Raw genomic sequence first — 15,601 nt, 5'->3', positions numbered from 1 at the left:
CACACCCCTAGATTTTGGTGTGGCAGTTTTCAGCAGTAAATTCTAATTCGTCTACCAAACAGGTGATTCACGGGTATAATTTATCGCACCAAACTCATGCACCTTTTTGATCAATCAAACACCTTCTTTCGTCTCTTGTTAAGTAAGCAATGAATGCTTTCGTGGTTAGGTTAGGCTTGTTAGGTTTAAATCCCTTAGCATAAATACACTATATTAGCCCAACAACTAAAGTATTTAGCCTGACGTCAGAAGACGAAATACGTTTCTCGAGCAATAAGGTGTTTGAGTGTTGTCCGATAAGTGAGACCGGTGATCCTCCGACTGAAGAACGGAACGACGGAACCATAGACAACAACGGAACAGCCTACCTTGCGGAACAGCAACAGAACCAAACAGAACTGTCAGTCAGTGTCGTATGAATTCCATGCGTGACAAAATAATCAGCGAACATAACGGATATATAAAGGGGCGTTGACTTCTACTCTACACTTGTTATGATTCTAACATTTATGCTAGAAGTCTTTTGCTTCTCATGAATCACGTGTTATATGACTTGAATAATAACTTCATTTTTGGATATTGACTAATATTCCTTGTCATTTATGAGTCACTGCATTCCAGACCAGACAAGTTCGTAACGCATAGCGCCATCATGTGCTGTACAAAACATTCGGTTGTTGAACTCCAGTTGTTGTGAAGTGTACGTTAATGAAATTATTGCCTGCCCTGTGTAGTAGCTGCCTTAAAGTAATGACAAAGTGACGTTCCATAAATCTGTTTTATATACAGGAGTGTTATTAATATTTTGTGCAAACGCTGAAGAGGGACGTGCTGGAAGTCTTTCTTAGGTAAGTTTAGTGTCAAAGTAACGTAATTTGGGTACCCTATATTTAACAAGTGTACACTTGTGCAATTTATATATCTCGATAGTCATAGTATCTTGCTGCGTATCAATACTATTATTCAATAAACGCAGTTTGTATTTTGGAATGTGGTACGCTGTGTATGGGCTGGTGTGCATACATTCATCATATTTAGTTTCAATGTTTTGGTCTTTATTGGTCTTAGTACTGTGTAGGCCCATATTTGTTAATAGCATAGCCAATTGACAACATCAAATTCATGAACAACGCACCATAAGGCCTGCTAGATTTGCTTAATTTAAGGTGCATGTATGTACATTAAATAATAATATACCTGAAGTTCAAAGTTCCTAATGCTGTGGAGATGATCTACTCCCAACGTTTATTCGTCAGTTTCCTTTTCTGCAAGGGTTCAGTACCTGCTTTGAAGCATGAATTGACATACAGTAAATACACACCCTCGGGTGTATGTGAAATCATGCATTGCTTTAAAACTTCATCATGCTTTAAATTTTGGCTAGGTGGTGAAAATAGCATATGAGGCTACTGTCACCAGGTGGTGAGACTAGCGTTACCAGATGACAAACTTTAAAAAAGATTGCATTTATAGATTTCAGAAAAGATTTTACAGAAGTTACTCTACAACTCTCTGAATGACACAATGGGAAAATATAATTTAGACAACTTTACTAAACTCTTACATTGCCAATTATGAAATTATTAATGCAGTGTTTCAGACCAACATTTTTTGGTAACTGTAGCCTATGGTATGGGGAAAACACATTTCTTCAAATTTACAGGAGAAACTATGGTACCAGTTAGATATAGTGAAAACACATTTAACTCGTATATTTCCGAATTATTTACATTTGTACTTACCTTATATGCATAGCGGAACATTTTTCAACTTGGGATTATGTTTTTTCACTGAAAAAAGTGTAATTTTTCACATTACAAGTATTTATTGGTCGTTGCTAATTCGCTTTTGTTACACACAATATGGTGGGCAAATCTTGACTCACATTGTCTATCATCAGCTGATATGCAGTGTTTCCAAACTTATGAATGGAAAAATGCCACACAAACTATTTACAAAAGGTTTCTAAGCGAAAATTGATCCACAAACCATTTACGGAAGGTTAGGTTCAGTTAGGTTAGGCAAACATAGAAAATTAAATTGGGGAAAAAAAACCGCTCACACGTCATCTTGTAAAACTACCGCGGGTTTCCTACACTAACAATTCTTAACCAAAAATGATGGTTTTTAGGCTAAAATTGATCCACAAACCATTCACGGAAGGTTAGGTTACGTTCAGTTAGGTTAGGCAAACAGAAAATTAAAAAGAAACCTCTCACATGTCATCTTGTAAAACTAATGCGTGGTTGCTACACTGACAGGGGGTTACATAATCGAACACACGGAACATTTGATTCACGTAGTCGTCGGTAATGGTGGCATGAGCTATCATGCAATAATGTCGAAAATGACATTATTTACCGGCCAAATAAGTTGCACGAATGGAAAAAACACTATTCCCAGCTTCCAAAAGTCCACAGGAACTCAATTCTGTAAGTACTTTCCCATCTTTTCTCCTGTAAATTTGACCAAGGGTCCCGGGTTCGAATCCCGGTCGGGCTTGGTTGTTTGTGAATGTCCATTCATCAATTTCATCACTCATCCCCATCTTCGCAAATTATCCAAGAGGCACATAACGTGAAGTAAAATAAACTAAATCAATCAATCCTGTAAATTTGAAGAAATGTGTTTTCATTATATCTAACTGTTACTGAAACTACTTACGGAACTGAGTTTCTATAGACTTTAGAAAGCTTGTGGAAGTGTTTTCTCCCTTCGTTCAACTTATTTGGCCGGTAAATCATGTATTTTTCGACATTAATGTCTCTCCGATGCACAAACGCTCTTGCCTCCATTACGTTTGACTACATGAACCACATGTTCCATGCGTTCTATGACGTAACCCCTGGCCCAAGTTCCTTTGTTTTATTGCGATTTCATTATGCTACAAATGCAATTTTTACATGGTTCGATTTTGATTTATGTCTGTTAATACATACTGCAGAGTTTTAGCGATCCCTTAATATTTTGTTGAATATATGCTTTCGTGGTTAGGTTAGGCAGGTAAGGTTTGGTTCCCTTAGCATTACAATAAAGTCCCTAAATGCATTCTACTAAGGTTCCGATTTACTTCTTCATTCATTCCAACTAGTCTATGATACTTACAGTTGATTGTCAATGGAAAAAAAAACATTGTCCATGGGAAGCGCGCATGCTTGCATAAGGTGATTTTTAAGTTGTTTTTTTTCAACATAAATAACTTTTTTTGGGAATCCAAGCAGTGCACATTACTTTAAGGAAGGTTCAAATTTCGTGTGACAATGATTTCCAAAATTCTACGACAGTCTCTCTGCTAGGAGAATTTGAAAAAAATCATAAAACAAACGGAATTGTTACCCCTAACAAACCCCCTAACCTTGCCTGCATGGTTTGTGGGGCTATTTATGAATGGTTTGTGGGGCTATCCATGCATAGTTCGTGGGGCTATCCATGAATGGTGTGTGGGGCTATGCGTGCATGGTTCGTGAGGCTATTTATGAATGGTTTGTGTATTTATGATTGGTATGTTGGGCTATCCGTGCATGGTTTGTGGGGCTATCCTTTAATGGTGTGTGGGGCTACTCGTGCATGATTCGTGGGGTTTTCGAACCTGGAAAAAAATACAAAATGAGTAACACGAAAGTAGGTATTTTTCGGTGAAGAAGTTTGCAACACTGCAAACCCACTGATCATCGACAACGCCAGTCAAGATTTCTCCGCCATATTGTGTGTGAGAGGAACGAACAATAATTACTCGATATGTGGAAAATTGAAGCTATTTTCATGAATGAAGAGAAATCCCACCTTAAACAATGTTTCGCAATGGATAATAGGTAAGTATGAATGTAAAAAATGAGGAAATGAACGAGTGAAATGTGTTTTCCCTATACTATACTGTTACCCATTTTTTTTTTATAATTTCCAATTAAAATTTATGCTTGTAGTATTCATCACCTTTTATTTAAACATTATGTATTTAAAAAAATATGAAACTAGACTCTGAATCTTTGTGTTGTGCATTATTATTCTCAGAATTTTAATTCTCAAACTTACACTTAAAGTATAGCTGTAACAAACTTTCAGCTCACCGCGAGCCATGGTAGATTTTTTTTTACGAATCTTGAAGTTGAAGCAATTGTCTTTTCCCCCCAAAAGAGGACATTTTCCCATTTGACTAAAATCCCACCTGTACCACTTGTAGGACTTTGAAGAGAAGATATGTAGATTGGTGCAAAGTCGACAGCCTAGAAGAACATACGTGGGAGACCCTAAGAAATTTAAAGGTAGAAAAGGGAATGTAAAATCATAGGAACTGTTGATGAATCTCCAAGGAATAAGTTTCATGGACAACTGAACCTTACCAAAAAGCTGGATGGGTAATGCCAAAGGTGGAACAACGTTTTGAGAGAAGTAGGCTTGACATGATATACGTTAATGAAAGGAAGGCAAGGAGACAATTAATGAATAGGCTACGTGTTCTTATGAAAAAGAAATTGCAAAGAGGAAAAAGAAATTGCAAAGAGGAAAAATGGAAATGTGCATTAAAAATGAGAATCTTGTGTATAAGATGAAGAATAACATATGAGTTATAGAAATGAATAGTGAAAATGAAAGATAATTATAATGCATATGTCAATGATACATGAGATGAAGATGATGCACGAAAGGATGTCCATGAAGTAGAGACAGAAAAAGCGAAAAATGTGCTATTAAAACATAGGAATTCATATATTAAAGAGCATAGACCTCCTTAATCAGGGTGGCGACAGACCTGGAAAACCGGGAAAAGTCAGGGAATTTGAGGTGTCAAAAAAAGTCAGGGAAATGTCAGGGAATTTCGTCTTTATTGTTTTTTTCTTTATTTAAAGATATCGGTATGGAACTCTGTACGGGAACAAGAAATCTCGTTCGTAAGTTTCGGCCTCAACTTTTATGCCCCTTTTATGCACACCACGGCACCAGAAACCAGTGATGGCAGGAGGATAGAGAGAGAGAGAGAGATTTCTCTCGCCCGGGCTTCTCGGCAGGAATTTTAAATTCGAACAATTTTGGAGAAAAATTGTTATAACTCTGGCACCATGGGAGCAATCTACTTCGGGTAACTTTTGTTTTACAGCTAAAACATCAGCACATGCAACCGTGTACAATTCAGAACATCGGACCGAGGAGGGGGGCTTGGGGGGGACACGTCCCCGAATTTCAATGGAAAAAACATAAAAATCTTGTGTTTGCCCCCTCTTCTCCTGCTATTTTGGGGAGAAGACACGAACTTTAGTATTCTTTTCAAAGAATGGACATTTCTAAAGAGAATGAAACATGTTTCATGTTTTCTTGGGTACCATACAAGTTTAATAATAAGCCAAAATTCAAAACTCTGTGCACTATGGAAGCAATCTACTTAGGATAAGTTTTGTTTTGTATCTAAAACATCATAGCTTGCAACCGTGTACAATTTAGAACGCCGAACCGAGGAAGGGGGGCTTGGCAGGCGCGAACCCCGAATTTCAATGAAAAAACAAAAATCTTGAGTTTGCCCCCTCTTCTCCCGCTATTTGGGAAGAAGGCGCAAACTTTAGTATTATTTTCAATGAATGGGCATTTATCAAGAGAATGAAACATGTTTCATGTTTCTTGGGTGCCATATAAGTTGAATAATAACCCAAAATATGATTTTTTTTTACGAGAAATAGGTAATTTGCATTTTTGAAGGAAAATTGTTATAACTCTGGCACTATGGGAGCAATCTAATTCGGATAAGTTTTGTTTTGCAGCTAAAACATCATAGCATGCACTCCGAACCGAATTTCAATGAAAAAAAAAACAACATAAAAATCTGAAGTTTGCCCTTTCTTCTGCCACTATTTTGGGGAGAAGGTGCAAACCTTAGTATTCTCTTCAAAGAATGGACGTTTCCAAAGAGATTGAAACATGTTTCATGTTCCTGGCTGCCATACAAGTTGAATAATGAGCCACAATGTGAAACTCTGTTCGGAAATGTGGCAAGGATATGTTGCGGAGAGGGGGGAGTTTGGTCATCAATATGAAATTCCCAGGCTTCCTCCAGACCTGTGTCAGAGTTTCCACCCAAACATAAGAGTATGAAGGTCCAAAAAGCACATTCATTTCGTAATCAGCACCATGATACCATATGGTATCATCGGGCCAGTACGACCTTACTCTGATGATATACCATATGGTATCATCGGTGGAGCAAAGGTTAAGCCTCTAAATATTACGTGGAAAATGCATTGAATTATCATTTTTTTCTTGTCCGTATATGAGTAGTAAGGGGACTTGTCAACCGATGGAGGGGATAAGAGCAGGTGGCGCAGTCCGATAGTTGTCGGACGTCGTAGTAAGGCATTTTGTTGGGCAAACTGAAGGAACATGGATAAAAATAGGTTATATTGATACATATGATTTTTGTCGAATATCGCCACCTAACAAAGTCTCTCACTACAACATGCGACAGAAATTGCATGGACTGCAACACCCAACAAAAATCGCATGCATAAACAAGAAGAGCTTTAAACTGCAAATATGCTGCTGTAATTTTATTACTCTTCTGGCTCACTTCACCTTCTTTAATGTAGCAGTGCTTACAAAGGTTTTCTTTCATCATCCTGACATATTACTGATTTCGCACAAGTTAACATACGTTTACAATGACATTGCACAATTCTTAGATATCAAGAAGAATCCAACCAAACGGGATATATATTGAATACTATCACGAAAAAATGAAACATAAATCTGCATTGGTGAACGTTATAAAAATTGGCAAGTGCATGCTCCCAACCTCAAATTTACTGCACACTAGTATTGCAATAAAATGAACCCTACTCTCTGTCCTGTCTGTTTAAACTCGTGAGAGATGGTCATTAATCTCTCACTGAGTAAGGTTAATGTCCAATATTATGAAATAAAATACTAATAATAAATTCGTAAATATTTTAATATGTTTACTCGAATCATTCAATCATAAAAGCAAAACACTTTCTTCAAGAATTGACTATTCTCTGCCAGCCTTGCTAAATTTTCACTTTCCATCTACTGATTTATACGAGGGGTGGAGAGAAAGTAATTTCTGATTAGTAGGGACATTGATTTTTCGCAAACGCCAAAACCGTGAAAAATGGTAATTGCTGCGAAGTTATGTTTAGGAAAGTGCAGTGATGCCTGGACACATTTTTCGCCCGTTCGAAATATCGTAATAATGCGATTTTGGCATAAAATGCGATTTGTTGGCATTTTTAAAGATTTTTTTTAAAAAGAAATGTACTAAAACAACGAAAAATTCCATGAAATCCAACATTCGTGTCTTTTCTAGGCCATGGTTTTGTACATAGAACATGCAAGTTTTCCAACATTTTACTCAAGAGTAAATTATAGAGTTATACGTACATGGAATAATTCCGACAGCCACATTAAATCATGTATTTCCCACGATATTTTCAACTTCTATCAAAACCATTTCCATCACAGAGCAAAGTGGCAGGGTTCTAACAGGAGATCGAGTGCGTATCTACCGTCACACGGGAGCCACGTCTTCGTATTTGTCGCACGAGATATGTTTTGAATTACCAAGCTAAGTGCGCACCATCGGCATTTGTCGAGCGAGTAATAATGGAGCCCCTATCGTTAGAGCATCTGACTACTATGCGAGAGACCAGGGGTCGATCCCCTGCGGGGGAGAACTGGGATGTTTTCCACCTATTCAAACTGCTCCGGCACCCACCCAGCATCATATGAAGCTGGTACCTTGAGGAAACTTTGAGGGATAAAGGTAGCCAGGAGTGTGGTGCTGATCACATCACTCCCACCTTCAGCCATGATCAAGAAAGTGTGGGGCCCTAACTCCACACCCCTACTATACACCTTCATGGATAAGTGCAGGGGAGCACTTTACTTTTACTTACTCAAAAGTCTGTTCCAACATATCAAACTGTCATGGAAATACGTAGACCATGTGACCTACAATTTAAAATAATAGTTGAAAAGCACAATGGAGTATTAAGTTTCGGTATATTTGGCAGATAAATGTTCTAAAACAAAAACGCGAATTTTGGGAAACTTAACACTAACAAGTCAAAGAAAGATAATACCAATTTTTGGTGCCATAATATATCGGTATCTGTCACGTGAGATTGATTGATTTTAATTTTTTGGGTGCGTCGCCACTTATAGTCATTATGCACCCTTCAGTATATATGGAGAAAATTCCATTATCTAAAATCCTTACCTTAAAATTAAAAAAAGGGTATGGAAAATAACTTTCCCAAAATAACTTTCAAGATATCAAACTCTCACTAACAGGTGTAAGCCATGTGACTTACAATTTGAAACAGTAGTTTAAAAACACCATGAAGGTATAATTTTAGATATTTGCCAGAAAATGCGCTAAAATGAAAATGTGAATTTTGGGAAAAATAACACCGTATAGTAAAAAAAATAAAAATAAGAAACTACACCAATTTGAAAAAAAAAAATAACAAAATATCAAAGTCCCTACCGATTAGGCGTAAATATGGCGTAACAGTGAGTCCTAACCTAATTTTCAGCATAATCACCACGTTGTTCTGGCATTTGTCGTAGCATGGCACTAAATTTTGTATGTCCATGGTATATGTGAATGATAGCAAAGACTGGAACTATCTCTACCGCAGTGTAGCTGTCAAATCCTTGCCCTGCCAGAAACCTCTTCAGTTAAACAAAGAGATGAAAGTCGGTGCATTCAAGGACAGGGCTGTTCAGGGGAGTGGTCCAAAATCTCTCACCTGAAGTGATGCAAAGGGCCCGTGTGTACTCAGTTGTATGGGGTTGTGCACATTCGATTGACCGTCCATGAATTGTCTGCACCATTGTCTGACCATACTATCACTCACGATTGCTGGTGGCTCTGTGCCAAATTCTGAGCATGCAATCCATACATACATGCATACATCACAGTCGGTGGGAGACTTTATGAGAGCTGCAATCTTTAACCTAGAACTGTCCTAAAATGGCTGCATTGAAACTGTACAAGATTACAGCTACATGCCACTTCTTCCTGCCTGCATGTGTGTGTCACTCTCCGACCACTAGTCCTGCGTATAGGCACCATTGGAGCTTTTATCAGGATGCCCCTCGTATATGAACTTTCCGAAGCTTTCATTATTAGAGTGTTCCTGCTTTAATGTGTGTTTAGCTAAATCAGGTACCTATACAATGCAATTCTATAAATTCCTTGTGTTAAATTTCTAATACCTACATACCTTTTTCATCAGCATTAATGGTATGACTGCATGTTGTCAGTTTCACAGTACTTCACTTGGATATACTGTACTGAAACAGAAATCCCATTGATAATGGAAGGAAATATGACACTTTATTTTGTTCGCTTATATGCAAGAGTTAAGTTGTGTGCTTTACAGATAAGAGAGAAGTAGCTTTATGCATTGAAAAATGAGTCCGCACTCATGGTTCTTGCAAGCTGAGGGTTCCAAACCTCAGTGGAAATATCAACATGCAATACCGAGAATGTATAAGGAGAGTGATGAATTACAAATTGTATTTCTTAATCAATCACTCTTCACTCTTATCTCATTTAGTAATAATAATAAAATAATCAAGTATTTTATTTTAAACAAACTGGGTATGACAAAATTCTGTAACCCATCCTTAGCTTGTGAATTGTAATAATTTTCCAAATTCACTCTTTTGCAGTTTGAAATCAAATTATAGAGAATGGAGAAATTAAATCAATTTCATAGAAGATAATATTGGTACTTAACAAAACTTAAGTGGATCTGTATGAGTTCATTATTTCCATTTGCAAAAACATGGATTTAGTTTAGTTTGAGATTGTCAGGGAAAAATGTAAATTTTGTCCTGGAAAACCTGGAAAAGTCAGGGAATTTCATTTCTGCTTGTTTGTAGCCACCCTGTTAATGTATGTTCGTCATGTGCAAAAAGGAATGATATTTGCTGATAAGGAAAGAGTTGAGTGTTACAGAAACTATAGAAATAGAGCATCTTAGGAGAAACAATTGATTAAAGACGTGCCAGTTCCTGAAAAGAAAGCAAAGAAAAAAAAAGCCAAATGCTAAATATAGTTTGTAAAAAGGAGAGCTGTGTATACATAGCGAGTTTTGTGAATCCAATGTGAAGATTGATGAAGGAAAGAAGAAATTTAGGAATAACAAAAAAATTTCTATCTGCATATTTTTACGATGAAAATTTTTTATGGCCAACGGGGGAATATTGTGTTACGTACCCAATAGGACCAAGTAATGTAAATAGTTTGCCAAAGAGGAATAGAGATGGCAGCCCCAGGCATGCAAGATTATGAATTGGCATAATATATGTGAATAACTTTATAAATAAGAACAAAGCAAATTGGAAAGATGAAAAACAATAGAATATATTATAAGAAGACAAAGAATAAATATAAAAGAAATAAATGAATATATATATTCGATAAATCAAATCAGTGATCATATGTAAGTTAATATGAAAATTAAAGAAGTCAAAGCACTGGTACAAGTTTGTGTCTTGGAACAGATCTTGCATCTGTCTGATTGATTTACCATTCCCATAGTGGAAATTTTGTTTACATCAGTGTCAGCGTGCTCCAGTCGATGCCCTACAGCACTTTTTGTTGCTCGTCTCAGCTGTAGCACCTACTATGATGCGCATGTAGGTCGTTTGACACTAAGTATACACTCTGTTGTACCCAGTTAGTGTTGGCGCGATCCAATCGCAGCCGCAAGGGAGGAGATTAGTATATTTCCAAAAGCTTAAGGAAAAAAAGCTGGAAAAAGGATATATGAATTCATAAATCGTCAAAAAGCTGAAATAGAAGGAAATCCAGATTCAAACCATCCATTAATAAGGAACTCCAGATCTGTCCATTAAGAAGGATGTCTAGATCCAGACAGTCCATTAAGAAGGAAGTCCAGATCCAGATTGTCCATTAAGAAGGAAGTCCAGATCCAGATTGTCCATTAAGAAGGAAGTCCAGATCCAGATTGTCCATTAAGAAGGAAGTCCAGATAGAAGAATATACAAATTGAAGAAAAGAAATAACAACAAAACATATTGATATAAAACTTGACTGTAGATGAGAATTATAGAGAAAAGTAGCTCATCATGTAAATATTCTATTTCCATGTATCCTTGTTTATATAATATAGTCGTTTAAATGTCTCCATTGGAAGGCATCCTGTCTGGTTTCATTTTCTACAAAGAACCCTACCCTGTAGATATTCTAGCTGAGGTTTAAAGTTAAGATTTATGTACCTTTGCACAAATGGAGGTAGCACAGCTGACAGTAGAAAAACCGTGAAACTTTATTGTTGGCCTTGTTTGTTGGTTTTCTCAGATTGATTGATTGATTTGGTGTTTTAAGTCCACTTTATGCACGCCCGACCCTGTGGCCGAGTGGTTAGCACATCGCGCTGCGACGCTAAGGGTCCCGGGTTTGAATCCCGGTCGGGCTTGGTTGTTTGTGAATGTCCATTCATCAATTTCATCATTTCATCACTCATCCCCATCTTCGCAAATTAGCCAAGAGGCACAAAACGCGAAGTAAAATAAACTAAATCAAATCAAATCCACTTTATGCACAGTAAGGCTAATCGGGGACTGGACCTAGTTTAAAGTGGAATCCGAACCACTTGTGTCTCCACCGGGTATCGAACCCGGGGTTTTCTCTGAGAAAGGTGGTGTGAAATAACGAGGATACTGAGATTTATCACATGCTATTTAAAAGCACGAAAAATGATTGTGCCATTTCGTTCCCGTTCAATGTGCATCGAGCTGGATGAAGGAATTAATTGAAGTTGAATTGTTGGACTCTGCATAGCTACTATCAGAATATATTTGCAAATATAAAATTTCATACATATATTTTTTTACCTTTTTACTTTTGAATAATGATACAAGGATGAAAATTTTCCTATTATAAAATTGTGGAAAGAAGTAATTTTCTGAATAACACGATGGCCCAAGGTGGGATGGGGGGCAATGTCTGGCCCCCATACCCTCCTTCCATTCGCCAATGTTGCGTACCCTAGTCACTAAGTCACTGCACGCCACTGCTATAATGAATGCTGTAGAGTTTTTCTGGTTTCTAAATGTAAAACTCTTTATGCAGACCTGCAAGATGTTCCAGAACTTTTCTGATGCTGATTTCTTTTGTAGCCTCACAGTTCTAATTTGTGATGTTGCAAGAAAAGACTGTACAATCTTGAACTTTTGAATTATAAACTCTAGACAACAGCTTCTAGATTGGAATTTAATGTTTTTCTCTTTGTGACCTCATTCCAGAAAAAATATGCTTTATGTTACAAAGAATAATCTTGTATTACTCACAAACATCCAATGATGGTAATACAGCTATGGAAGATTATTCAATATGGAGGACATATCTTCTAAAATTACAAGATTAGATAAAGAAACAATTCCCAGATTTGAAATTGTGCTAACAAAAATATCCAGGGCTTTTAGAACTGGGTACCCTTGTTTAGGTCAGAGGGTGTGGTGCTTATGGTTTCTTCTTTGGTTCCTTCAATTGTTGCATTATGGAATATCTGGATAAATACATTCATGATCTGTTACACTACTCCCATGAAACATTATGACAATGATGTCCAGAAGTTACAAAAAAAAAAGAAAAAAAAGAATTGAATACATGTATACATTATATACATATATATTTAGCTTGACACAACAAAATATCTCGAAGAGTACGCATCTGATCAAAAAAGGAATTCTGAATGAAATATGTTCGTCACAAAGGGGCTCATCCAATGGTGCCAAACTCCACCCCCCCACCTCCTGGTGGTGGGGCGAGGGGCAACTGTAAAATCTCAAATAGGAACCCTCACTTTTGATTGCAGATTCGGATTCTCCAGAAAAAAATACGTAGGTTTTGTCTGAAACTTTTTTTGGATTTGTGATAGATGGCGCTGTAATCTCAAAAAGTTCGATTTTGCGCAATTCTCGAGAAATACACTGTCCTCGTCGTCAGGCTTCGTGGCAGATTATGCCGTGTCTGTTTGACCAGGAAACAAGGTGTAATGGTTTGTAAGATAAAACGTGCGGTCCTGAAACATGCTCGGCAATTTGTTAAAAATGAGGGGAACCAATTATAAAACTGTAAAACCTTGAAGGAAGGTAACGTAGAGGAAAGATGGGTAAATATGTTTAAAAAAATGGAAGAAGTTAAAAACAAATAGGCTTTAATGTAACGAAAGAAATGAGACGAGCATTCATGATGATAGAGGAGTTCCAAGGCAGAGGGATTACGTAATAATTCAGGAGTAGCGGGGAAAAGGAGGGGGAGGGTGGAAGCAAGTGGGCGGGGCCAATACCAGCCATTGGCAGCACAACATTAGCTGTGAAGACGACTAACTCGACGATCCATTCTGCGGGAGTGAGATTGTTTTTTTCACATGGTCAAAGGTTTTTACGGAGCTTTGGAATCTTCAACATTTTACAGTGGTTAACAACGTTGTGAACAGATTGCCGAGCATGTTTCAAGACCGCATGTTTTCTCCTAAAGACCATTTGACCTTGTTTCCTACTCAAACAGACATGGCATAATCTGCCACGAAGCCTGAAGAAGAGGACGGAAGTAGTTTTTTCTTCCTTGACTCCATTAGTGGTTAGAATGCAGGCTACAATGATGCAAGAGAAAATTGAAATGTTGTACATTTATGGAGAAAGTGGCAGGAATATCAATGATGCTGTGATTCTTTATGCTCAACGTCTCCCAGACCGGGTGCGATCGCACGCTTTTTTTTTCAGAGTTGTTCAATAGTTCTCCACCGAGGGAACTGTACAACCAAAAAAAGGAATCGCCGAAGAACAATTGCTGGAGAAAATAATGAAATTGCGGTATTAGCTGCAGTGGCTCATAAACCCGACGTTAGTACTCGACAAAAAAGTCGTGAATCGGGAATTTCGCAGACTACTGTGTGATAAATACTGAAGCGTAGAAAATATCATCCGTTTCATGTTTTGTTGCATCAAGAACTTCATGGTGATGATATTCAGAACCCAGTGACATTCTGTCAATGGGCGCTTCAGCAAATACAAGGAGACCCCAATTTCTTTACTCGAGTTTTGTTCTCTGACGAGTCCGACTTTTACAAACCACAGTATGATTAATCGACACAACATGCATTATTGGAGTGTCGAAAACACACATTGGTTACGCCAAGTTGAACATCAACGCCCTTGGAATGTAAATGTTTGGTGTGGAATAATTGGCGATAAACTTATTGGTCCATATTTTATCGATGGGAACTTAAATGGTGAGAAATATCAAAACTTCTTGCAGAACATACTTCCAGTATTGCTTGCAGACCTTCCCTTAGACGTGCGACAAACAATGTGGTTGCAACATGACGGTTGTCCAGCACATTATTCCGTTTCAGCATGGGAAGTATTAGATCACGTGTACAACCGTTAGTGGATCTGAAGAGGTGGTCCAGTGTCTTGGCCTGCAAGATCGCTAGATCTTACTTCGTCTGACTTTTGTTTGTGGGGCTACATGAAGAGTGAAGTTTATAATGAACTGTCAATCCACGCGTGAGAACATGATTTAGAGAATCACCAATGCATGTCGAAAGATTACACCGGGCATGCTTCTCAGTTGTGTCCAATCATTCCAAGTGCGAATAAATCAGTGTAAGTGGTGGTGACATTTTCGAGCACTTACTGTAAAATGATTATTCAAAACAAGCACCCCGATGGTGAGAGGCGAGGGGACTCACCTAAAACAAGCACCCCGATGGTGAGAGGCGAGGGGACTCACCTTAAAAAAGCACCCCGATGGGAACAAAATACTGCTACTCCACGTCGTTGTTCCTGGGTTATGCTAAATGCAGTTTCTTATAAAAATTCAACATGCCTCATGTCATTTTGTGATTAAAAGTGCATTTTTTACCATTTCCGCAATATTTCATTTTTGCGATGACAACGGCATCTATCACAAATCCACAAAAAAAAATTCAGACAAAAGCTATGTATTTTTGTCTCGAGAATCCGAATCTGCAATAAAAAATGGGGGTAATTTTAGAAGATATGTCCTCCATATTGAATATTCTTCCATAGCTGTATTACCATCATTGGATGTTTGTGAGTAATACAAGATTATTCTTTGTAACATAAAGCATATTTTTTTTTTTGGAATGAGGTCACAAAGAGAAAAACATTAAATTCCAATCTAGAAGCTGTTGTCTAGAGTTTATAATTCAAAAGTTCAAGATTGTGCAGTCTTTTCTTGCAACATCACAAATTAGAACTGTGAGGCTACAAAAGAAATCAGCATCAGAAAAGTTCTGGAACATTTTGCAGGTCTGCATAAAGAGTTTTACATTTAGAAACCAGATAAATTCTACAGCATTCATTATAGCAGTGCCATGCAGTGACTTTTACTTTTAGACTAGAGTACGCAACACAATATTCTCCCCTTTGGCCATAAAAAATTTTCATCGTAAAAATATGCAGATAGAAAATTTTTTGTTCTTCCTAAATATCTTCTTTCCTTCATCTATTCTTCGATCTTTATCAATCTTCACATTGGATTCACAAAACTCGCTATGTGTACACAGCTCTCCTTTTCACAAACTAT

General features: G+C 37.5%; 1 protein-coding gene across 1 annotated transcript in view; it reads left to right on the top strand.

The window, feature by feature from the left end:
* The first annotated feature begins 387 nt into the window (after window positions 1-387).
* LOC145984076 (putative inactive tyrosine-protein kinase Wsck) overlaps window positions 388-15,601 on the top strand; it is a 181,029-nt gene continuing 165,815 nt past the window's right edge. The window contains exon 1 of the mRNA XM_083117466.1: window positions 388-848. The gene's annotated coding sequence lies outside the window, so the exon portion shown is untranslated. The remainder of the gene's footprint in view (window positions 849-15,601) is intronic.

This window comes from Lepisma saccharinum, chromosome 2 (assembly GCF_977018435.1).
Source record: "Lepisma saccharinum chromosome 2, izLepSacc3.1, whole genome shotgun sequence".
NCBI classification, from domain to species: domain Eukaryota; kingdom Metazoa; phylum Arthropoda; class Insecta; order Zygentoma; family Lepismatidae; genus Lepisma; species Lepisma saccharinum.
Note: the sequence above shows the minus strand (reverse complement) of the source record. Positions and strands in the feature narration are given on the sequence as shown.